We start from the raw sequence: 26,571 nt of genomic DNA on the forward strand, positions 1-26,571 counted from the left end.
TACGATGGAATGACCACTATGTAAAGAAACTGCCTCTTCAACATGTCAGCACAAGGATAACGTCCTGCAACCTTTTGAATTGTTGTCCGAGGAGGGCTCGCAAAATCGGTAAACACCTCTACCACACATCATGTTGCAGCTGGAAAGAGATGCGGGAGTATCAGAGCCAGCCCTGCCAGGCTGAGGAACAGCTTTTTCCCAGGCAGGGAGGACACTGATCTGCTCACACTCACCTTCTGAGATTCTACTATTATTTAACAATATTTTTTTTAATAAATGTACTGCATATACCGTAAATCGCTTGTAAACACCTGCATTTCAAATTTAAACTGGAGGGTTGGATGATCGTTTTGTAATTTTGAGATGAAGAAGAACTCGTCTACTCTCTTTTTTTCCCTAAATTTAGACCTACAGCCCTTTTGGCCCATGAGGCCATGCTGCCCAATTGACCTACAACCACCCCACCCCCCACCCCAGCAGATTTTGGTCGGTGAGAGGAAACCAGAGTCCCTGGGGAAAACCCAATGCAGATACGAGGAGAAAGTACCAATTCCTTACAGACAGCATTCGAATTCCAGTCCCGATCTCTGGGATTTTTTTTACACTGAGGACCAAAGAACATTGTTTCATCCAGTTGTAAAGTACAACTGGATGATAAAAAACTTGAACACAAATTGCTGGGAGCTCATTTCAAGGTTAAAGCAATGGAAGAGGTGATTTCATTCACTCAAACATCTGCAAGAGGCAATGGCTTCAGAAAGCAGCCTCTATCCTCAAGGACACCCTCGGCAAGCCCTCTTCACTCTGTTACCATCTGGAAAAAGGTACAGGAGCCTAAAGACGAGTACCCAGCGGCACAAGGACGGCTTCTTCCCCTCCGCCATCAGATTCCTGAATGAACAATGACCCAAAGACACTGACTTTTTTTTATAAGGTGGTTTATAAGAACGTTTGCACTGTGACACTGCCGCAAAACAACGAATTTCGTGACCTGTTCACGGCAATAATTTCTGATTCTGATCCCTCAATAAATAATTGAGCTAATTACGGTAACAGGCTCATGGATTTGAAAGCACTCACGGTGTAATAACATTGCTTACCTCCTTCTTGCCTTCGAACCACTGGTACTGTAATGGTGTGGGTCCAATGGCAGAACAATAAAGAGTGATTTGGTAGCCAACTGGGACAGAGGCGCACTCGGGCTGTCTTGTGATGACAATTCCTGCGGAGCGAGGCATTTAAAAAAAAAAAAATCGGTCATTTTGCAACAACATCAGATGAACAAGCTTCAAACCCGATGGAGAAAACAAGCCTGATGAGAGACGTAGGAAGGAGCGAAAGACTGGACATTGTAAGCTTTGAAGATTTCAGAAGATCTCCTACAAGGTGCCACACAGGAGGCCATTGAGCAAATATTAGAGGATGCGGAATTGGAGTAAATAACTGGCAAGGATGGGCTAGAAGACAGAAAACGGTAGAAATGAAGAGGTAATAAAGAGGAGGCTGGAAGAGCCACTGGAATTGAGGGCTGCAGGTACAAACACCTTTGAAATTTCACAAATGGCCTCCCAGACCTGTTGGATTTTCGTTCTTTACCCTAACTTCCAATAAAAAAAACATGGATTCAAATGCTGTAAAACAAACCTTCGAAGAAAAAAAAATACTCCGACACTTTATCCTTGCCAAACACATCCATTCTTGGTAAAAACACACAGTAAATACCGGAGGATCTCAGCCAGTCTCTCAGCGTCCATAGGAGATAAAGATATATATGACCGACATTTTGGGTCCGAGCCCTTCCTCAAGACGTCAGAATAAAGTCCAGACTAATAAAAGATGTTAGTTCAGGGTCGATGCCAAGAGGGGCATCCGCGAGCATTACTCCCCCCCTCAAAGTGAGGTGCTGTTCCCCCTCAACATACGGTCGCAGATATCGCTTGCCGTCAGACCTGCTCCCGCCACTAGTATCTAGCTTGATGCATGCTAGTGACTCTCCCCACGCCCTAGGCCGCGTCACTAGTGTATGCTAAGCATCACTGGAGGCAGATGCTGGTAACAGCAATCCCACACCCCCACTGAGCAAGTTTTTGAGCTTTGTACTGTGCCACCTTCTAACACGCTAATGCTCCTCTCTAACATTTGTTCTGGCTGCATTCATTGGATATGCTAAGTGGAGAGGTGAATATTGATTTTAACTCTGTGAAAGGAGACAGTGGGAAAAGGGAAGAGAGAAAGAAAGAGAGAGAGAGAGAGAACTGGGGGAAAACAGACACAGGGAAGAAGATTGGGGTGAGGGGGTGGGTTTTAACAGGATCCGGAGAAGTCAATGTTAATGCCATCTGGTTGGAGGGGTGCCCAGACGGAAGTTGGAGTGCTGTTTCCCCAGTCTGGCAGTGCATGGGACCATGGACAGAAACTCCAGCAAGGGAATGGGATGGAGAATTGAAATGGGCGACCACTGGGAGATCTACATCATTGTGGTGGACAGAGCCGAGGGGGTCAACAAATGTAGAGGAGGCCACAGCGGGAGCACTGGATGATCCCTGCAGATTTACAAATGAAATGTTGCTTCACTTGGAAGGATTGTTTGGGCCGCCCGAATTATGGTGAAGTGAGGTGTGTGTGGGTGCAAGTGGAGCATCTCCTGTGGTCACAGGGGTAGGTACCAAGGGGACAATTAATGGGGTGGGAGGAGTGGGCAAGGGAGTCATGGAGGGAGCGGTCCAGTCTCCAGGGAACTCCTAAAGGATTAATACCTCCAATAATAGAGCCCACTTCCTATTTATCCCATCCTTACAGTCTCAGAACCTTTCACATTTAACAAAAGGAGTTGGCGTTATCTGTTAGCACAACCCCTTTACAGCGCCAGCAATTGGGACCAGACCTGGGTTCAAGTCTGTAAGGAGTTTGTATGTTCTCCCCGTGTCTGTGTGGGATTCCTCCCACCCTTCAAAATCGTACCAGGGTGTAGGTTATTGGGGTGTAAATTGGGTGGCACAGACTTGTAGGACTGAATTGGCCTGTTACGCTCCTGTATGTCTAAATTAAAAATTGAAAAAAAAATTTAAGCTCAAACCCAGGTGTACATTGCAACAGGAACTAAATCTTAAGCCCTTTTCACACTGGCACGAACCCAGTAATTAACAGTTCACCTGCCAGTAAATCAGTATGGGAATTAACCGTCAAGGGAGGTGGTATCATTGCCGATCCATTTCAAATCAGCTCCAGTGTGAACAGGACTGCTTTTATCACAGATTAAAAAAAAAACATGTCATCCGTTTATTTTGTCGGGGTGTGTCTACATCTATTATGGGTGGGGGTGGGTAAGCAGGAGGAATCTCCATCCTATTCCATTAAAGAGTGCCATAAGCACCCAGTTTCCTGGCGGCCAAGTCATTTGCCATTAGATCAATGGCGGCACGGTTAGCACAATGCTGTTGCAGTACCGACGATCTGGGTTTGAATCCCATGCATGTCTATAAGGAGTTTGTACGTTCTCCCTGTGCCTGCGTGCATTTTCTCCGGGTGCACCTGTTTGCTCCCACCGTTCAAAATGTACTGGGGGTTGTAGGTTAATTTGGTGGCTCGGACTCACAGGCCAAAAGGGACTGTTACCGTGTTGCAGGTCTAAATTTATAAAAGATAGGTTTGTCTCGAGAATTTTTTTGAATTGGGAAATGAAACAAGCCAATAGGTCTTCATCCAACTTATTTAAAACAATTCGTTTGAAATCACATTTCCAATTCCAGTCCCTTTTTATTAAAGACATTCATGGGCGAATCAGGAAATTATACTTTGCAGCTATTTTACTCACCAGAAAGGCAGGGACGGAGTAGATGTAGAAAGATAGTTTCCCACGGTGGGAGAGTCGAGGGCAAGAGGCATTGAAGGGCGTCCACTTGGACAGAAATGCATAGAAATTTCTTCAGCCAGCGGGTGGTGAATCTGTGGAATCTGTTGCCACAGGCGGTTGTGGAGGCCGGGTCATTGGGTGTATTTAAGGCGGGGAGAAAGCCAGGCAGTGGGGCTGAGTGGGAAAATGGATCAGCTCATAGCACTATAAAACATTATGGCCCTTTGGTCCTTCTGGTCTTTGCCAGACTAGTTTTCTGTCTCGTCCAACTGACCTGTACCCAGTCCATAACCCTTAAATGTTTAAATAGAGCCTGCAATCACCATAGACAGTGTGCTACAGCACAGAAAACAGGCCATTCGGCCCCTCTAGTCTGGGCTGACCATCAACTCCCTCGTCCCACTAACCTGCTCCCATTCCATAAACCTCCAGTCCTCTCCCATCCACGTATCTAACCAACTTATTCCTAAAACACACGATCGAGCCCGCATTCACATCAGATGGCAGCTCATTCCACACTCCCACCACTTTGAGTAAAGACCTTCCCCCTAATGTTCCCCCTAAACCTTTCCCCCTTCAGCTTAAAATTATGACCTCTTGTATTTATCTCCGCCAATCTAAGTGGTAAAAGCCTACTCACATCCACTCTATCTGTACCTCTTAATCTTGTAAACTTCTTTCAAATCTCCCCTCATTCTTCTTTGGTCCAAGGAATAAAGTTCCAACCTGTTTAATCTTTCCCTGTAACTCAACTCCAGCAACATCTTAGTAAATCTTCTCCGCACTCTTTCAATCTTATTGATATTCCTGTAGTTCAGTGACCAGAACTGCACATGATATTCCAGATTTGGCCTCACCAATGTCTTAAACAACTTCAACATAACATTCCAACTCCTATACTCAATACTTTGATTTCTAAAGGCTAAGATACCAAAAGCTTTCTTTACAACCCTGTCCACATGTGATGTCACCTTCTGGGAATAATGTATCTGTATTCCCAGATCTCTCTGCTCCTCCACACACCTCAATGCCCTACCATTTTACTGTGTATGTCCTACTTTGGTTTGCCCTTCCAAAATGCATAACCTCACACTTGTCCACATTAAACTCTGTCATTTTTTAGCCCATTCTCCCAGTTGGTCCAGATCCCTCTGCAACCTTTGAAAACTTTCCTCGCTGCCCACAACGCTGCCTTATCTTTGTGTCATCAACAAACTTGCTGATCCAATTTACCACATTATCATCCAGATCATTATTATAGACAACAAACAACAATGGTCCAAACACAGATCCCTGAGACACACCACTAATCACGGGCCTCCAGTCTGAGAAGTAACCATCCACTACCACCCTCCGTCTTCTCCTACACAGCCAATTTCTAATCCAGTTTACAACCTCTCCTTGAATACCCAGTGTCTGAAATTTCTGAACTAACCTCCCATGTGGGGCCTCGTCAAAGGCTTTATTAAAGTCCATATAGACAACATCCACAGCCTTTCCTTCATCTACCTTCTTGGTAACCTTTTCAAAAAAACTTTACAAGATTTGTTAAACATGATCTACCATACACAAAGCCATGCTGACAATTCTTAATCAGCCCATGGAAGTCCAAACACCTATATATCTTTACTCTCAGAACTCCTTCAAATAATTTATCTGCTGCGGATGTGTGATAGTACAGATCTATCACCAATGTACATAGTGTATATAGTTATGGTATCTAGACTGTGCTTACAGCGATTGGCTGAGAGCTAAGCCACGGCTATTGTCTGGGCCTTAAAGGGTTGTGTCCCTAGCCAGGTCGGATCATTCCGGACTGGTCGGCCACCTGTGAAGAGCTCCTGTCTTTTGCTAATAAAAGCCTTGGTTTGGATCAACAAGTCTTTGATTCTTTCGACGAGCTCTACAGGATGTCAGGCTCACTGGCCTATAATTACCTGGTTTATTTTTGGAGCCTTTTTTAAACAATGGGACAATATGAACTACCCTCCAATCCTCTGACACTTCACCCATTTCTGCCAGGGCCCCTGCAATTTCTACACTATTCTCCCTCAAGGTCTGAAGGAATATCATATCCAGCCCAGGGGATTTATCTACCTTTATTTGCTCTCAGGCCACAACCACCTCCTCCTCCTCAATCTCCATCTGTTTCATGACTCTTACGTTTCTTTCTCTTCCTTCCTTGTGCACTCTGCCAGTTTCCTGAGTAAATACTGATGCAAAAAAACTATTCAAGATCTCCCCCATTATAGGATGCTCCACTAATTTTGTCCCTTACTATCCTTTTACTGTTAATATACTTGTAGAAACCCTTCACATTATTTGCCAGAGCAACCTCGTGTCTTCTTTTTGCCTTTTCCTTGAGTATTTTCTTGCATTTTCTGTACCCTTCAAGCAGCTCATTACCCTCTTCTTCTTAACCAGATTGCCAATATCCCTTGAAAACCCAGGTTTCCTAGACCTGGTAACTTTGCCTTTAATCCTAACAGGAACATTCAAACTCTGCACTCTCAAAATGTCACCTTTGAAGGCCTTCTACTCACAACACACCTGTGATAGTACAGGCCTATCACCAATGTATATAGTCACAGTATCTAGAGTATGTAATGACTGTGCTTACAGCGATTGGCTGAGAGCTTAGCCACGCCTACTGTCTGGGCCTTAAAGGGTTGTGTCCCTAGCCAGGTCGGATCATTCTGGACTGGTCGGCCACCTATGAAGAGCTCCTGTCTTTTGCTAATAAAAGCCTTGGTTTGGATCAACAAGTCTTTGGTTCTTTCGACGAGCTCGACAACACCCTTGCCAGAAAACAACATATCCCAATCTACTCTTCCTAGATCTTTTCTCATTTCCACAAATTTTACCTTCCTCCAATTTAGAATCCCAACATGAAGACCAGACTTACCCTTTTCCATCATTAACTTGAAGCTAATGAAATTATGGTCACTGGACCCAAAATGTTCACCTGCACATACATCTGTCACCTGACCTGTCTGGTTCCCTGATAGGAGATTAAGTACTGCCACCTCTCTTGTTGGTACCTCTAGACATTGATTTAGAAAACTTTCCTGAACACATTTCACAAACTCCAAGCCATCCAGCCCTTTCACAGTATAGGAGTCCCAGTCAACATTTGGAAAGTTAAAATCTCCTTCTATCACAAGTTTCTGCTTCTTACATCAGTTTGCTATCTCTCGCTCTCTCTCTACAGATTTGCTCCTCCAATTCTCTCTAACTATTGGGCGGTCAATAATACAACTTTATCAGTGTGGTCACGCCTTTCCTGTTCCTCAACTCCACCCACATGGCCTCTATAGATGAGTCCTCTTGGCTGTCCGGCTTCACACAGAAGAGACATTTTCCCTGACTAGCAATGCTACTCCTCCCTCTTTCATCCCTCCCCCTCTATATCATGCCCGAAGCAACGGAACCCTGGATCATTGAGCTGCCAGTCCTGCCCCTCCTGCAACCAAGTCTCACTAATAGCAATAGTGTTGTAATCCATGCCCTGCGCTCGTCAGCCTTTCTTACAATACTCCTTGGATTAAAATAAATACACCTGAAAAAAATTCTATCATTTAAAAACTTTTAATTTCTGTCTATACATGCAGTCCTCACACGACCTTTATCCTTCACCCCCCCCCCCTCACTAACTGCACTAACATTCTGATTCCCCTCCCCCTGTAAATCTCGATTAAACTCTCTGCAACAAGACTAACAACTTACCTGTAATTCTCTTCCAGTTCAGATGCAATCCAACCTGTCTTTACAGATCCCACCTTCCCTGGAACAGAGCCCAGTGATCTAGAAATCTGAAGCCCTCCCTCCTACACCAGTCCTCAGCCACATGTTAAGCTGCCTTATCCTCCTATTTCTAACCTCTCCAGCACATGGCACAGGAAGCAATTCCGTGATCTCAACCCTGAAGGTCCTCTTCTTCAACCTAGCGCCCAACTCCCTGAACTCTCCTTGCAGGACCTCCTCATCCTTCCTACCTAAGTCATTGGTCCCTACATGGACTACAACATCTGGCTGATCACCCTCTCACCTAAGGATGTCGTGAACTCAATCTAAGATATCTCGGACCCTGGCACCAGGGAGGCAATATACCATCCGCCATTCACGATCCTCCACAGAACCTCTTATCTGTCTTCCTAACTATGGAATCCCCTATCACTAGAGCTTGCCTCATTTTCCCCTTCCCTTCTTAGCCATAGGACCAGTCACCATGCCAGAGACCTGATTGCAATGGCTTGTACCTGGTAGGTCATCCCCCTCAACAGTATTCTAAACGGTATACTCGTTTTTCTGGCGGACGCCCACCAGGGACCCTGCTCTACCAGTCTGTTCCCTCTCCCGCTCTTAGCTGTAACCCATCTATCCTCTTCCTATTTCCTAGGTCTAATAGTGTCCCTGTGACTCCCGAATGCTCAGAGTTTATCCAACTCCTGCTCTAAAGCCTCAACTCGGCTTGTCGGGAGAATCAGCTGGATGACCTTCTCTCATTTGAAGCTACCAACTTCCCTAACAATCGACATCCTACAAGAGGAGCATTCCCTTGCCCTCGGCTCCATACCCACCCCCACCCCCACTCTCTCCACGCCCCCCCCCTCAACTCTTCCACTGCCAGTGGCAGGCTGCTGGCGACTTGAGGCGAAGAACCTGCGGAGATTTGCGGACTACTGGAGGCTGGCCCGAACTGGCAGGAGGGGGCACCAGGTATCTAAACTGTGTACACGAGGAGGAGGCCGAGCTCACTGCAGGGCTCCTGACCTCAGCAGAGGTTCAGGTTGCCGGCAGTCGGGACTGGACTCTGTGTGGCTGTGGAAGAGCTGGAGGTGACTCTGGGTGGAACTCGCTTTGGCTTCTCTCTCTGACTGTAAGTGGCGCTTAGAGAATTCCTGCCAGCAAATCTTGCATCAGGCAAAACACAATTTCACTGTTTTATTTCTGTGAGAACAAATTGAATCTTGAAATTTTTAAAGAAAAAAGCCAAGTATCTATCCTGTTTAAAACAGTTGGACTTGTAGCTTCAGTAAGATTTCTGGTCAGTGATTCATTTTTTCCTTCATAACTTTTCAATTAAATTTAACGTTTTGATTCATCTTGGCAACAGTAACTGTACTAGTTTGGCTGAAACCACTGAGACCAAGAAACATTCTGGCAAAATAAATGCATTCATCTTTGTTTAATATTTGATGCTTATGTTTCAATTGAATGCTCCCTTACCTGGCTTTTCTCTCGGTTGTAGGTTTAAGGCTGCTTTAAACTGTTCCTCCCAGTTCATCCTCCTTATGCCCACGCCCTCTCGCTGCCGCTTTTCATGGAAACGGATGCCCGCACATCTTTTTTGTTCAGTCACTGACCAAGGAGTCACTGCCACACAACAACAAAAAAAAGAAACACTCTGTCATCCTGTGGGGCTTGAAGACATGATGCAGATTAATCATACAAACAGCTCAGGCTGCCTCCGGATCCAGCAGGACAGGAGGAAGTAAAAGCCCATAAACATAACCGCACTTGCTATTTTGGATCAACGCGTCGGGTCAGGCCCCAAAACTTGGAAAAGTCCCCAGACTTCCAGTGCATTTTCTGTCGTGTTTTCCGTGACAAGTCACTACTCTTCAAACAGGTACTGCACGGAGACGGTCTGACGTCGTGAAATGGATGACTTCTTTCTCCCACCTGAAACGCTCTTGGGAGGGTCGATCAGCATCCTTTCCTTGGGGTCATTTACACCCAAGATACAAGCACCACTCAGAATGCACGCTGAAGAAGAAGAGCTCAATGAAATCAGTGCTAAAAAGGGTCATTGCCACATCAGGCACACAGGGTCCTCTTCAGTCAAGTGATAGAAAACAGGCCCTTCGGCCCATCCTGTCCACAATACTGGCCTATAAATACACGACCACCAAAAGATCAGTCTGCATTTACCGAAACAACACTTTTTCCTGGCACCAACTGTGAATATTTATTTAACTGATATTTATTCTGTCATTTTAGTAAATTAATAAATGCTCTTGTGGTTGGTGGTTGTGACTGGGGACTGGCAGCGTGCGTTCCTCACGTTGACAGACTACCCGGATGGCACGGTTAGCGCGATGCTGTTCCAGCGCGAGCGATTTTGGTTCGATTTTGGCGCTGTCTGTAAGAAGTTTGTACTTTCTCCCCGGGTCTGCACGGGATTCCTCCGGGTGCTCCAGTTTCCTCCCACAGGAGTAGGTCAATTGGGTGGAACAGGCTTGTGGGCTGAAAGGACTATGTCCAAGTTTAAAAAAAAAACATCCTCAAGTTCAAAGAGCTGGCCAGATAATTTGCATTCACATGCTCAATGAGCAATCCCATTCCTCAATAATTTCCCCCCACCCCCTGCCCCATGAAGAACAACCCTCACACTTTGTGTGATCTGGGAAAACCTTGGCCCTTCCTCCCTCCTCCCCCCCAGGGGTCCCTTCCTCCTCCTCCTCCTCCTCCCCCCAGTCCCTCCTGGCCTTTCCTCCTTCCTCCTCCCCGGTCCCTTTCTCCCTCCCTCCTCCTCCCCCACAGTCCCTCCTCCCTCCCTCCTGACACTACCCCCCTGGTCCCTCCTGGCCCTTCCTCCCTCCCCCCGGCCCTTCCTCCCTCCTCCTCCCCGGTCCCTCCCTCCTGGCCCCCCGGCCCTTCTTTCCTCCCTCCTGGCACTTCCTCCCCCCTGGCCCCCCTTGGCCCTTCCTTCCTCCCTCCCTGGCCCTTCCTCCCTCCTCGCCCTGGCCCTTTCTCCCTCCTCCACCCCCCCCCGGTCCCCCCTCCCCCACCCCTGGTCCCCCATTTCAAAAGCCAAAGTGGTGTAAAGTGAAGACCCATTCACTATTCTTACTGCAGGTGTACTAATTAGGGATTGCAAGAGTGGGTCTCAGGCAACCAGAAAATTTGCATAGCCGGCATCAACAATCTCCGTAGGTGCCGGATACTGGGGCAGGGTGGGGGGGGGGGGGGGCTTTCCTGTACCCGGAATTTTCTCCTAGTGTTCAATAAGATTTCAATTTGTATCACAAACAGAACTTGCCAATGGGTTAATGGGAGTTTGAATAGATGGACTTGATTTCATCCTCATTTTCATTGCAACAGCCCACTTGGTTGCATGGGTCGGCCGATGGACTTGTGCAGAGAAGGTAACCAGAAAAGTGTACCAGGGCAATCCATTGGAGGAAATTATTCAGCATGTGAGAACTTGGTCATCAAACCCCCTGGAAAGCTCAACATTCATTTCAATGTTTATAAAAAGCCTAAGAACTATTGTTAAAGAGACAAATGCCAACTCTGGAGGTGGGGGGGGGGGGGGGGGGGGAGAGTTTAAAGGAGAATTGTGATGCAAGTTTTCCCATATACAAACCTAGAGGTTGATCAGTGCCTGGAACAGGCTCCCAGGAGAGGTGGTGGAAGCAGATACCCATAGCAGCATTGAGGAAGCCTTCAGAGAGCTGCAGGGGATGGCGGGATGGAGGTAGTGAAGAGGAGATGGGAGGAGTTCAATTAAAAAAAAATCACAGTCAGCTCAGGCATTGTGGGTAACGTGACAATATTTGCAATATCAGGATCACAGGTGTAAAAGGGCAATTTCATAAGAGAGGAGAAATAAAGTCACTCAATCGTCCATTTTGAGGGGGGCGTGGCAAGATGGCATAGAAGAAAGACGTGTGTTCCACCTTTCCCCAGCTGGATTATTAAATACCCAACTTTTAAAAAGTATAAAAGTGGTTAAAAATAGTATTTATAGTTCTTTGAATAACAGTGATTCATTATGGCTACTAATGTGAAGAAATCTAAAACTCAACTTCAGAAGAAATTATCATATAAAAGAATAGACGAACTGAGGCCTACCTGCACAGCCGAATCCATGGAGTCATTGTTGGGAGTCTCCAAACCCCAGAGGATTCCTGCCCGTTCAAGTTTGACTTCGGTGCCGATCCTGCAGTGACAAGATAGCGCCGGCATTTCGGTGAGTTCGTGAAGCCATGCACGTGGGCAGCCCAACCGACAAACGGGCTTGTGAGCCCGCGACATTGCTGGGTGGCCCGGGGATGCACAGTGTAGCATCGGAGGACGCCCCTGCGCATCCGGTGGTTCTGCCGGGCATGTGCGGAGCATCCCGGGTCCAGGACTTTTTGGAAAAAGTGGGGGAGCCCGAGCATCGGCGCCCGACGAGGCCAGGGTGCTGGCATCGGGTGTCCAGACCCGCAGCCGCACAGTCAGAGGACCTATGGTGACTGAAGGTGAAGAGGAACTTACCTTATTGGAATTTGCCCAGGAGGAGAAGCCTGTACTTATAGATGGTAGACCTCAATAAGTGGTTATGGAATCTGGATTGGACTCAGTGTTCACTGTTTTGGAAGGGATTGCTTTTCAAATGGATAATATGTCAAAACAAATGTCAACTCAAATGACCCAAGGTTTTATGGAGGTGAAAACAAAAATGAATATCAACTATGAAACAAGAAATGACTGTAGTTAAAAGTGATATTAACAGATGTATAAAATCTGTTGATATTGTACAAGATAATTTTTTTAAAATTGAAACAGCTTTTTCTGAATGTCAAAATCAAGTGGAGCGCAATAAAGAAAAAAATGGAAAAAGTGGAAGGTTCTTTTGTAGATTAGGGGATTCAAAGAAGGGATTTATTGAAGAAGATTGATTCTTTGGAAAATCAAAGCCGGAGAAATAATGTGAAAATCGTTGGTCTTTCAGGGGACGTTGAAGGTTCTGACCCAATAAAAATTTTTATCTCAGAGGTATTGGGTAAAGAGTTTTCTCCTGAAGGTTTGGAACTTGATCGGGCCCATAGAGCGTTGAGGAAAAAACCACTTCCTGGACAAACACCAAGGGCGGTCTTGATTCGTTGTTTGAAGTATCAAGATGGAGAAATGATTTTACGAATGGCGGTACAGAAAGCGCGGCAGAGTCAATCTCCGCTGATGATTCAAAACAATAGTGTGTTTTTTTAATGCCGATTAGAAGATGAAGGGAATTTAATTCCGCTAAAGATGTCTTATGGCGAAAGGGCTATAAGTTTGCTTTTCGTTATCCAGCAATTTTGAAGGTCAGTCTGTCTGAATTTCCATTCACTGTTGGGCCTCACAACTGTGTGATAGTAGGTGACTCAGTGATACACTCCAGTCTGTCCCCTCTTCCAGATCGTTTACAAGTATTTTGAACAGTTGCGGGCCACCGCAACAGTTGTGGCACCCCACTCACCACTGATTGCCAACCAGAAAAAAAGACACCCTTGTATTCCCTGCTTTCTGACTGGCTCACTGGCCAGGACTTCCTGCACAAGGGATGACTCCAAAAACCCTTTCCACAATGCCGACACCCAGCCTAAGAACCACCAATCCCCATTTTCTGCTCCGTCCTCAGCCCCCTTCCCCGGTTTGCAGTGTGCACATACATCCCACTCTGTACAATAATTTTCTTGTACATAATGAATGGGAAAGGATTCCAGGGGAGTATTAAAACATCTCACCTTCATGCAGTACATCTCTACTGGTACATTATGCCTCAAAAGTTACAAAAGTTAATATATTGGATCCAAAGCAAAATTATAGTAAGTTCTTAATTGAATATAGCAGAAGAAAATTCTATTTGGCAAATCATAGCTATTTTTTAGCTGTTGAAAAATTATAAATTGTCCTTGTTCATAACAATCCTCGATACACTTGATCCCTTTACGGTGCCAAGTACCAAGGATTTTATTTCCTAATGTCATTGGTATTAACTCATTTTGATACAAGGGGGTTTTTGAAGATAACCCCCACTTTTAGACCGATACATTTATTAATTTGTTACCATATCCAAATTATGTGTTTTAGAATGGGGTTCTTGGTCTTTCCAGACAATAATTTGATATTCCTTTTATACATTCAACCGGGCTCTGCGTAAAAATAAGATCCTTTCGGTATGACTTGGCAGAAATGTTGACAAAAATTATAGAAGTGGATTTTCCATTGGAACCAGAACGGTATTTATTGAGTGATAAATGGTTATCAGGATTAAACTATCCAAGTATCAAATCCAGTTCGTGAGGACTGAACTCGTGGTAGCCAGGAGATGTATCACGGTTACATGGAAGTCCGACTCGCTGGAATATGGAAACGCAAAGTTGTGCCCCCCGGAAAAGATCACATAATCTGAGAAAGAAATATGAAATATGGCAAACACCCCTTCTTTTTTAATGTTAGCAGTTGGTTGGAGGTGAGGGGATTTGTAATTTTTAAAATACCATGTATATGATGTATGTAATAATATTCTGTAGGACACTTGGAAAAATTAAAATATTCAAAAAAATCATGCAAAGTTGCAGAAAATATAATCAGATAATCATCAGTTTGAAATTTTGCAAAGAAAATCAAAAGAATGACTGAAGACAAAAAAAAAGCGAGAGTAAACGTGTGTAGCATAAAACAGCTGCAAAAGCCTCCACGAGTAGAGGAAAGAAAGTTAGTAGGCCCCTTGTAGCCAAAGTCCCGCAATTTAATTAAGCAAATCCTTTGGTTCATCTTCTCGGAAGATAACTTAACAGAAAAGGTGAGGAACCACCTGTCTAAAGTAAAAGGGGATCGGCACTGCTTGAAAGAAAAAGTAGGAAATGAATTCTTCTTTTCTTCTTTGGCTTGGCTTCGCGGACGAAGATTTATGGAGGGGGAAATGAATTAAAGGCATCATAAATCTCCAGAACCTAACAACTGCATTCCACAGCAATGAAAGGGGCAGGCATTTAACTGGAGGAGCACTGCTTGCCACTTCATGAAATTCTATAGGTGAGCGAGCAGACAATTGGGCAGATTGGAAGATGGCGTGAAACCCAGTGCTGTATAGGACGACCCCAAAATTTCCAACTAAAATACAGGTTTTGGGCAACACCCCCCTAATAAAAAAAATACGGCATTTACCACTGACCAGTGGTTGTTGTTAGAAGCAAATCACAATATTTGAATAACAATTTACCAACGTAAAAGTCTTAATTTTATTTGCATATTTTAAGATGAACCACTGTCGGCTCCTGCAACAGGACGTTTAAAGCCTGTACAGGGCCGACGGCAGTCGAACCGGGTGGACGGATCCTCATGGTGGTGGGGGGGGGGACTGCTGAGACCTTGCTGATAACAACCGGGGCGTGGCGTGAGATTGCGTCGGAGCCGGTAGGAAGATGTTGAGACTTCCCCGTCAAGGTTCGAATTTTCAACCCGGCACACAGGACAAACCTGACTTTAAGGTGAAATTTTGTTTTGTAGATCATCCTTATATACAGGCATATACTGCATTTAAATAAAGGTCGTTGGTAAAATCATGAACTACAACCAGTTAGCGGAAGTCGATAGTGGAAGGGAAAACACTGGAGTCCTTTGTTAAAGTAAAGGCGTAAATCAGTGCCTTTAGTAAATATAAATGGGATTAGTCAAAATAAACATTGATTTATGAAGGGGAACACAATGTTCTTGGTTTCTGATGAAGATTTAAAGGCTTTGTGGCCAAGTTTCTGGATGATACAAAGATAGCTAGTGGTGTTGAGGAAGAAAGGAGTTTGCAGAAGGACTTGGATAGGTTGAGGCACGTCAAAAGTGGCAGATGAAATACAGCACTGGGAAGTGTGCCGTGGAAGGAATAAAGACAGACCATCTTCTAAATGGGGAAAGAATTCAGAGAGCAGATCCAAAGTGTCTTGGGAGTCCCAGTGCAGGATTCCCTACAGGTTACCTTGCAGGTTAAGTCAATAATAAGGAAGGCAAATGCAATGTTAGCATTAATTTTGAGAGGAACAGAATGTAAAGGCAAAGATGTAATGGTGAGGCTTTATAAGGCATGGAACATGGAACACTACAGCAGAATACAGGCCCTATGGCCCTCAATGTTGTGCCGACCCATATATCCGTTCCTTAAAAAAAGTACAAAATGCTCCCTAACCCTCTATTTTGTGCCTAAGAGTCTCTTAAAGGTTTCAGCCTCCAACCACCACCCCCACCAAGGAATTCCAGGCACCCACAACTCTGCATACAAAAACCTTACCCCAATGTCTCCCATAAACCACCCTCCCTTCATTTTGTTCGCACGTCCCCTCGTGTTGGCTGATCCTGCACTGGAAAACAGGTGCTGGCGGTCCACCCTGTCTATGCCCCTCAATTGCGTAGACCTCTATCAAATCTCCTCGCATCCTGCTATGCTCGGAAGAGAAAGGTCTCAGCTCTGCTAATCTTGTCTCATAAGGATTGGTTTTCCAATCCAGGCAACATCCTGGTAAATCTCTGTATGAGTAGTTTTGGGCCCAATATCAAGGGAAGGATGTTCCTGTACTGGAGAGGGCTGTGAGAATGATCCCAGGAACAAAAGGGTTAAGAGTGGGCGCCAGAAACAGTTAATGTATGTTCGAAAGCTCTGGGCTTCCTCAGCCATCTGTTGTATTGGATACATTATCCCTGGCTAAAGAAATTGCACCTCATCTCTGTTCTAAAGGGGCATCTTTATTCTGAGACTGTGCCCTCTGGCCCTAGACTCTCTACTACTATCTATTGAGACAGATTATGTTATATTTTATATTGTATATAGATATGTTTTAAAGGAGATAAATTGTGTTTTTTTTTAAAAGTGTAGGTCACAAACAAACACTACACAGATCTCATTTAAAATGGCAGAGCTCTGCTCCAGCCAGACAGTCCAGACTCCCAGGGTCTTTGCAAAGACAATGGAAACTGCTTTGATGAAGGACTTCACAAGTAGGTGTTAATTGGACATGGTGTGGAGTAATGGGTTATTGTTTTGGAAAGCAACAGATGAATGGACTCAGAAGAGAGAGAAAGAGAGAGAGAGAGAGAGAGAGAGAGAGAGAGAGAGAGAGAGAGAGAAAGAGAGAATTCAGTTCTACAGTTCAGTAGCAGCAGCTGGGACTGGAATAGGACAAGCTGGCAAGCTTGCGGAAAACCCTCATTTTGAAGATGGGTTGTGAGTTCTTAGTTCAGCTGGTCAAAGCCCTTGTGGTCCATACAAGAGGAGATGACTGGCTGTATAATGCTTCGCTTGAAATAAGAGAAACAAAAAAGAACTCTGTGGTGAGCTGAAAGAAAGAGGTTATCATATGGAGAACCCTGATGGGGAAAGTTTCTTCCGCAAGACACTGAAGAGGCTGATCAGAAAGAATCAGTTTGTGTCCAACGATCAACAAATCTCTCTCTCTGAAAACTGATAAGAATCTTCATGAGCGGTAACCATTTACCTTTCAAGCACCAAAGCCTGGTGAAATACATAAATGTTAAATTCTGTGCACAGTACAAGAATGACCTGATACTGATGAACTTGGAGGAGTGAGAAGTGAGATTGGACTGTGAATCAAAGAAATTTTCTGAACTTACACACACACATTACATACACGTGCGCTTAGAATTAGAAGGGGTTAAGTTAATAGCAATAAGTTAAAATTTGATTCTGTTTTCATGTTTAAAGATAACTTAAAGCAACTTTTGTTTAAGTAACCATTTGTCTTGGTGAATTTCTATTGCTGGTGGGTTTTAGGGTCCTCTGGGCTCGTAACACTATCCCTGTCAATATTAGGTAGGTTTCAATGAGATCCCACCTCATCATTCCAGACTCCAGCAAGTACAGGCACTGGTGTCACTAAATGGTGCGGACCTCACTGGGTGAGCCAAAATGACTGTCTATAACATTTTTGTGCAATGTTTCAGCAGAAGTTTACTATTTTTTAAAAATTAAAATATCCCTGTCGTTAGTTTCTAACATCAAAAACATTTTTAGTCAACCCAGCTTACATGTATCAATAGCCCTACAAGGCTGAAACTTGATGCTCATTTACTTTTTGAACCTTCTAACACGGTCCGGTCAGAGCTCTCGTTATTCCCCAATGACAACGATCATTCAGATCACGTGGTTTCGTCTGCGCACGCCATCAGCCGACGCTGTTGTTTTCGTTGCTGCCAGTGTTTTTATAGTCACTGATTTTCTCAAATTTTCTGGTATTTTGGCTACAATATCGTGGTATTTGTGAACCGATATCAATAACTTTTTTGAGAAATTTAAAAAAATCAAAAAAAGGTTTCTGCTCAGTTACTAATAATGTAATTCAACGTAGAAAGATTTTACAAAACAATTCTGTTGCTAGTATTCCTGTAATCTAAGAAATATTACATTTAAGGAATTTACAACTATATTTATCACATATAATTCTATATTTTTTACAACTATATATGGGGGAGGAGGGTGTTACTGCACATAGTGAAGCCACTGAGTACAGGCCTGGCTGGAGGTGGGTGTACGTATGTGTCAGAACATATAGTGCATTTATTGTGGTTGCAGCATCGAGTCTAAGAGGATGGAGAGATGGGGCGAGGGGGTGCGGAGGAGGGAAGAATATGGAGAGATGGATTGGCAAATCAGTCCTCTTCAGCAGGTTGATTTTGGAAGCTAAGCCAGCTCAGGCCTGTCCAGTACTGTCCAACGGAGAGATTGTCTGGGGATACCATCAAAAATACCACGTATGTGGAGTTGACAAGTACCTATACCATTTGCTGCGGCCTCCCCTCTAACCCCCACATCATGTACAACCACATGACGCACTCCTAATTAAAGTTGTGACAAAGTTGTAAGAATAGAGAAACTGCTAAGGATTTAGTAAAGGCTTCACAAACCCACACTTGGATGTCAATAAAACCATTTAATTAAAAAATTTAATCCTATGCTTTAATCATTGGTTTTGGAATTCAAAAGCAAGTATTCCACGACGAACCAATACAGTTGTACTCCAGATGTTGTCTGACCAATGCTCAACAGAACCGAGGGGAGGAAACAGAAAGCAATAGTGGAGGGGCTCAAGGAACAGAGATGGTTTGCAGAACGAGCTCGAGAAAGATTAACCAGTAAAATGGAAGCAATCGATATTTTGGAGGAGTTGGATAGGAGAGGCCATTTTCACTGGCAGAAGGGTTGGCCACATTAGTGTATGGACACATTAATTCTTTGGACTCCATGTCAGTTTTCAGGAACTAGCAATAAGCATATATTCTACATGTCCCCGATTTCCCGGACTGGTTCATACTCATGGACCCAGGCTGGAGTATATATGATGAAAGGTTAAAAAATGGGCAGAGTCCAGAGGGTTAAAACAGTGGTTCTCAACCTTTTTCTGTCCACTCACACCCCACTTTAAGTAATCCCTATGCCATTGATGCTCTGTGATTAGGAAGGGATGGCTTAAGGTGGGATGGGATTGGGAAGGGAAGGTTGAGAATCGCTGCTCCAGACCCAATTGTTACTGAAACATTTGGCTTGAGAAAAATTGTCATTGGCCCATTTCCTTTGGAGCTATGAAACCCTGCACATAACGAGTCCATGAGGGATGATTAAAACAGTGATTTACAAACCTTAAGCAACACAGGGCACCAATGGCATAGGGATTACTTAAAGCGGGCTAGGAGTGGACAGAAAAAGGTTGAGAACCACTGGGTTAAACCGTCTGCTCCTTGTGGTTCTTCCCATTTAAATATTTTTACTTAAATGTCAGCAAATTAATGCCTCACAAAGAAGTCCCGGCCACAGATAAACGTACATCCTGTTTATATTAGGGGGAAGAAAAACCAGCCTTGCTACCCATCAAAGAGCACAGGAGAGGTGGAGAGGGATTCATTATGAAATCCTTTCAAAGGACTGGCAGAGTTCCATTGGTAGGAGTTATTTTCCCTGTGTGATCTTACTGTTTAAATGTCATGAAATGTAGAGCATTGCACATACATTATTTCACCCTTGCAGATGAACCACTCAGCAAGTGCGCAAATTCCACATTACCCAAACTACACACTTCCCAAAATGCCCTTACCTGCAGTCTCTACCACAGTAACCAGCTACGGAATCATCCCAACCAATTAAGATGCCAATTTACATTTGAAGGAAAAACCATGCTTAAATCAGAAGGCAGTGTCCATTATAAAGATATATAATTTTCACAGGCACCGCGTAAATGACTTGTTATCCAGATGTTTTTACGAAAGGTTGAGGGGGAACATTAGGGGGAAGTTCTTCACTCATGGAGTGCGGAATGAGCTGCCATCTGATGTGGTGAATGCGGGCTCGATTGTGTAAATTGGATAGGTATGTGGATGCGAGAGGCCCTGGAGGGCCAGTGGGACCAGGGTTGGCACAGACTAGAAGGGCCAAATGGCCATTTGCTGTGCTGTGGTCCTACACACAAGCAAACCCACCAGATTTAAATCCACAGTTATGTAGAGCAGATTTGTTTCAAATTTAAAACTTTTTACATTTAATTTAAAAAAATCTAGACAGCTCTGTAACAGGGCCATTTCACCCCACGAGTCTATTCTGCCCAATTTACACCCCAAATCCCCCCGGTACGTTTTGAAGGGTGGGAGAAAACCAGAGCCCCTGGAGAAAACCATGGAGACGCAGGGAGAACGTGCAAACTCCTTACAGAGAGCGTGGGATTAGAATCCTGATCCGGTCCCGATAGCTGACGCTGTACAGGCGCAGCGCTAACCACTACATGAGCTGCACTGTCCCTTATATGCAGCCCCTATCCTCAAGGGCCCCCACCACCCAGGCCGCGCCCTCTTCACTGCTACCATCGGGAAGGAGGTACAGGAGCCTGAAGACGAGCACCCAGCGGCACAAGGACAGTTCCTTCCCCTCCGCCATCAGATTCCTGAATGAACAATGAACACCAGACACTGCCTCACTTTGTCTTTTTCTTGCTCTATTTTAATTTATTTTGCAAGGCGTTTCCACTTTGACGCTGCCGCAAAACAACAAATTTCGTGACAGGTTCAGGACAATAAATTCTAATTCAGATTCTGATATAACAGCTTTCATTAATCATCCTCTTTTACAGGGAGTCAGTGCAAATCCTTTGATATTTGAATCACCACACAAGTTCTATCCAACAGGCAACTTAGAATTTGATCCCTTCTGAAATACAGCCAACAAGCATTTGCCCTCAACACGATCTTTATTTCTACAAGTCTTCAACATTGTGAAAAGGTGTTCAAGACAAACACATGTAAACAAAATAACACACAATGCCTGAACTAGAAGTCCCAGAGCAATTTATGGCCAAATTAACCACTGTTTCAATTTCGGAGACATGGCAGATAACTTGCAAACCAATGATTGTTAAAAATAATACCACTGCAAACCTGGCTGAGAGGTAAATATCGTCCAGGTTACCAGAAAGGCCAGGGAGATTAAAGAGAGTATAATCAACCACCAAACACATACTGCTAAAGATCAAGCAGTATTCCTGGAGGCAGAGAGAGAGAGTGGACACATTGTCAGGTACAACCAGATGAAACTGCCCAAAGCATGGAAACACAAAACCAGACAACGCACACATACAGACCAACAGTACATATGGAGGACAAATATCCAGGGGTCTTCAAACTTTTTCTTTCCACACACATACCACCACAAAGTAATCCCTTACTAATCAAAGAGAAGCAATGGCATAGGGATTATTAAGGTGGGATGTGAGTGGGAAGGGAAGGTTGAGAATCACTGCTCTAGACCCGATTGTTACTGAAATATTTTGCTTGAGAAAAATTGTTGATGGCCCATTTCCTTTAGAGTTCTGGAACCGTGCACATAACGAGTCAATGAGGGACGATTAAAATAGTGGTTTTCAAACTTCTTCTTTCCACTCACATCCCACCTTAAGCAATCACAGAGCACCAATGGTATAGGTGGCGTGAGTAGAAAGAAGTTTGTAAACCACTGGTTCATTCAAACAATTACGGGAGTCTTGGCAGGTCAGTGTGACCTGTTCCTTCAATCATTCAGTTTTCTCGCCGCCTGTAGGAAGAAGCTATTTCTCAGCCTGGTGGTGCCGGCTCTGATACTCCTGTACCCCTTTCCCGATGGGAGCAGCCGAAAGATGTCGCGCACTAGGTCGAGAGCTTGCATCAGGGCTGAGAGTGGAGAGGGGAGTGAGGCGAGAGGAAGAGGAGAGGCAGGGCCTGGCCTGGCCTAGATGAAACTATGGGTGGAGAGTGCAGACAGTGGACTGAACATAGAACATCACAGGCCCTTTGACCCACACTGTTGCGCTCTGATATAAATTGACTCTACAACAATTTAATCCTTCCCTATGTCACATCCACGACTCTCCATTGAAGAACCTTTTGAATGTTCCTATTGTACCAGCCTCTACCACCACCCCTGGCAATGCATTCCAGGCATCCACCACTCTCAGATTTAAAAACCTACCTCCCCTAAACTGTCCTCCACTCTATTTAAACCAATGTCCTAAACATTTGTCCACTCACTTTAATCAGCTCAGAAGTATTCGGTTAAATTTTGGGAAGGATTTCATGGACCAGTACCAAGTACTCCATACAACTGATTCTAGAATACCAGGAATCTCAGAGTGAAACTGAGATTGCAATAAAGTAATCAAAATGCTGCAGGAACTCAGCCAATCTTTTTTTTCCCAGTGTCTATCGGAGGCAAAGATTTCGGGCCTAAGCAAAGTCTCGCCTTCCCTCCGTACTGGACATACCCGAGGATAACACCTTTCCTGCTCTGGCTTCAACTTGTGTCCTAGTAATTCATTGAGTCAATAAACATTTAACCCTTTGCTTTCATGCTGTTTCTTTGAAAGCCTTTGTTTCTCCACAACCCTTTATTTAACTAAATATTTACTCATTTCCTTTTGAAGTTGTATTCATGTCATTAATAATTTGCTGCAATTCTATCCAATAATTTCACCTCAGTTAATCAGTGACTACAGTTTCTCCTTACTTACTCTCTCAAAACCCACTAAGATTCTGAACAGTTAAAAAGCTCCAAACAAGTTGTCTGTGACTCTAAGCTATTCTCCACCTTTGTAATCCTGTAAAAACATATTTAAATAATATTGCCAACCATTCTTTCCCAATCTTCTCTGAATGTTGAACAGCTAGAAGAATGATCTTATACATCATCATTCAGTTGCCCTGCCGTTCGGCCTGGGCCATCGCGTCACTCCTTCCCTCACGGTCTCTGACCCTCCGAATTGTAGTTGTTGCCTCCCCTGTTCTCCTTCGGCAAAGGCTCCGTCTTTGAGCTGAGACCGCCGTCGATGTTGGGTTCACGATCCTGAAGTGGTTTCCCGTTCCCTTCTTCAGTTGCAGTTGATCTGCCCAGCGTTTTTTCGTTTTACAATCATAAATTCCAATTTGTAAAAGCTGCCTTTTGAAAACCATCCAATGGCTTCACTGATTGGGGGGGGGGGAGGGCTAAACAGGTGCTACACCTTGCCCAAGAGTGACCTGTTGGCTATCGGACGGAAAGAGCACCTCACACCCCCTTTTGCTGAGCGACTAAGCAGCACTGACACCGAAAATCTTGCACAATTGCCCCTCGTGTGGTCACGTGCCTGGGGCTCACCAATCTTGGTTGAAAAAAATGATTGAGGGCCTTTTCCAACCAGCGCACAGGATCTTTGGCAAACTACCATCAGGAACGAATCAGGACTAGCAGGCGGGGGAATAGCCTCTTCCCGCAGGCTGTGGGATTGATGAACAGCTTCCTGTAGCCGAGTAAATCATCCCAAAACATTTATATCTATTTATTTTAAACTACAAAAGATGGCAGCGCTGCGGGAGTGAGGCTGCAGTGCTTCCGTGGGGTGCAGCCACCCAGCCGACTGCCGTCGACTCCGCGCGGTGTTCGAATCCATTGGTGGTTTCAGTTTAATCCCCCCCACCCGACCGCGGGGGTCCGCGTCCAAGATGGCGGCGCCTGTTAAGTCAGCAGCAATAACGAGGGTCTGCAGGCTCCAGGAAAAGGAGAGGGACTGGACCAGGGCACCAGAGGACGGGAAGACCCCACCCCCCCACCTGAGAAGGAGAAGCGCAGGAGAGGACCATGGCGGCGGGCCAGTGAGAGAGCAGTGTATTCCTTGAGGCGAGGAACCCGCGGAAGCTGGGGGCTGTTGGAGATTTGCTCGAACTGGCTGGAGGGGGTACCAGGTATCGGAACCGGGATGCAAGGGTGCCGCAGGGTTCCTGGCCGTGCCAGAGGATGGGATCTGGAGCTCGGGTTGCAAATGATTTGGACTGGACTCTGAGTGTCTGTGGGGCCCGTGGAAGCAAATCTATGGACACTCGATGACTGGGAGGAGGGAGCATCAAAAAAAAATTTCTTGTGATGACAACTGTTTTATTACTATTATAATAGATTAAATTTTGAATGTATGTGGTTATCGTGCGTGTGTGCATGTGTGCGTGTGCGTGCATGCGTGTGTGCGTGCGTGCGTGCGTGCGTGCGTGCGTGCGTGCGTGCGTGCGTGCGTGTACTGTAGTCCAGAGGAATGCTGGCTCGTCTGGTTGTATAAGCCCAGTCAGATGAAAATGAACTGGAAATTGTTCACCACTCTGTTAGAGGCCACTATCCCAGAAGTTCCTGTTTCGTCACAGCCTGCTACACGATAACACAGGACGTTCTCACAAGACTGCGGATGCTGGAGGGTCTCAGGAGGAGGGAAAGAAAACAACTGGCTTGAGGGGCTCCAAGTAGCGGCAGAGGTGAAAAAAAAACCCAGAATGGTCAACGTTTCAGGCTGAAACCCTACAACAAGACTGTCGTGTTATGACTTTCTTCCAGGGTTTGGTTCACTGGTGCCTCAATCCCTTTTACAGCCCAGGCTTTCCTCATTAAATTATTCAGTCCATCTTTCATACAAATCTCATTCCCCCGCCCCACTTTAATTACCTGCAATCACAAGCACTTCTTTGTAATTGAGATTTTTAAAAAATGTGGTGGAGAAACTCAACAGTGAAATAGCGTAATTTATAAAGCAAAGATACAGAACCAACAGTTCGGGCTTGAGCCCCTTCATCAAGGTACCAAGAAAAAAATGCACCTTAGGACGGCATAGTTAGCACAGCGCCAATGACCTAAGATCGAATCCTGCAGCTGTCTAAGGAGTTCGTACGTTCTCCCCGTGTCTGCCTCCAGGTGCTCCCATTCTATTTAAAAGCGTACAGGGGTTGGGCAGCACAGCCTGGTGGGCTGGACGTTGTGCTGAATGCCTCATTTTTAAAAAAAAAAATCCTAATTTATTTTTATTTCAGCTTTACAACTTTTGAAATAAAAAAACTGAATATAAAATTCAATACACTGCAGCACAGAAAGCAGGCCCTTCAGCCCTTCTAGCCTGTCCCAAACTATTATTTTGCCTCGTCCCACTGACCCGCACCCAGTCCGTACCCCTCCCATTCACGCACCTGTGAAATTTTTGTTTTCTTAAGAAAAGTGAGCCCACATCCAGGTGGAAGCTGCCACCACTCTCTGGGTGAAGGAGTTCTCCCTAAACCCCCCCCCCCCCCCCCCTTAACACCATGCCCGCATAGAGCAGCAGTTTTCTCTCCACTCACCTGCCACCTTCGGTAATCTCTGATTAGGTGTACATGAAAGAAAAAGTTTGAAAATCGGCCCTCGTTGACTCGTTATGTGCAGGGGCTCAGAACTCCAAAGGAAACGGGGCAATGACCATTTGTCCCCAGCCGAATATTTCAGTAACAATTGGATCTGGAGCAGCGATTCTCAACCGCCCCCCCCCCCCACCCCCCCCCCCCCCCCCCCCCGTCCCACCTTAAGCAACCCCGATCTGTGATTAGGAAGGGATTGCTTAAGGTGGGATGTGAGTGAAAAGAAAAAAGCTGGGCTGGACCTTTCATGAATCTTGACACATATGACTGACCCGATTGAAAAATGTTCCTGCAACTGTCTTGCTTGAAGCCAAGAAATATTTGATGAATTGGGGTGAAGGGTTTGGGAGGAGGGGGGGGGGATGGGGGGGATGAGGGGGGGGTGGGAGTGGAGGGAGCATGGAATCAGTGGTGAGGTGGGATCAGAAGTTGGACAGGTCCATGCATGGACAGGCTAGAAGGGCCGAATGGTTCATTGCATCCTCCTTCCCGGCAGATTCATCCAGCCTCTCTCCGCGGTCAGAGCCGGGACCCCCGAGCGTGTCAGCCCCTCTCCGTTGCGCGCAAGCAAAGGGGAGGGAGGGCACTCACCTGAGCCGCCGCGGGTCCCCGTGTCCACAGCCGGCATGGGGTCGGGGCTTGGGGAGGGACAGCGGCCCCGTCACTGAGCGCTCCCTGCCCTCAGCACCAGCGGGTTCTAACTGACTTCAGACCGCAGGAAAATCCCCGGAAGGCAAGTCACAGGGTGGTTTTAGAAAGAAGAAAACTTAATGGAAAGTTTCACGAACTTCTCCGGGTCCTAACGCCTCCGCCCCGCAGCGCTGATCGAGCTCCATTCATATGGGGGTTTTGAAAAGATACATCTCTGTGGGTTCAGTCAAACCAATGAAAGCAGAGCTCTGATGGATAGGCTTTCCCAGCCTTCCACTGCCATTGATTTTGGACAAGTTCAGGTGGCCAGAATACCCCCTCTGGAAAGCCGCCTGTTCTGCCCTGATGCGGCTCTCGGGTGGCCCCCTGAAAGCGGGGAGCCTGGCCCCCAGGATCACCTCCTCCTGTAGGTATATTCTCCGGCTCGGAGAACCCCCCCGCCCGCCGTCGGGCAGTAGTGGGGCGGCAGCCGGCGCTCCTTCAGCCGGCACGTTCGGGTGACCGAAAGGCGTCTTCCCCGCGGCCACCCGAACCTCCCAGCTGCCCTCCACCCCCCCTCCCCGGCCGCGCCTGCTGGCGCGTGACCTGCGTCCGAGCGCCTGAGAGCGGCTGGA

General features: G+C 45.7%; 1 long non-coding RNA gene across 1 annotated transcript; it reads right to left on the reverse strand.

Annotated features, from left to right (window-relative positions):
• Positions 1-1,105: 1,105 nt before the first annotated feature.
• Positions 1,106-26,094, reverse strand: LOC138751215 (uncharacterized). Its single transcript, XR_011349767.1, has 4 exons — positions 25,898-26,094; positions 11,714-11,801; positions 9,083-9,229; positions 1,106-1,222 (listed from the first exon to the last, which is right to left on the reverse strand). It is a non-coding gene; the product is annotated as an uncharacterized lncRNA (long non-coding RNA).
• Between the last annotated feature and the right edge of the window lie 477 nt (positions 26,095-26,571).

The sequence above is a fragment of the Narcine bancroftii genome, unplaced genomic scaffold (assembly GCF_036971445.1).
Source record: "Narcine bancroftii isolate sNarBan1 unplaced genomic scaffold, sNarBan1.hap1 Scaffold_837, whole genome shotgun sequence".
Lineage (NCBI taxonomy): Eukaryota > Metazoa > Chordata > Chondrichthyes > Torpediniformes > Narcinidae > Narcine > Narcine bancroftii.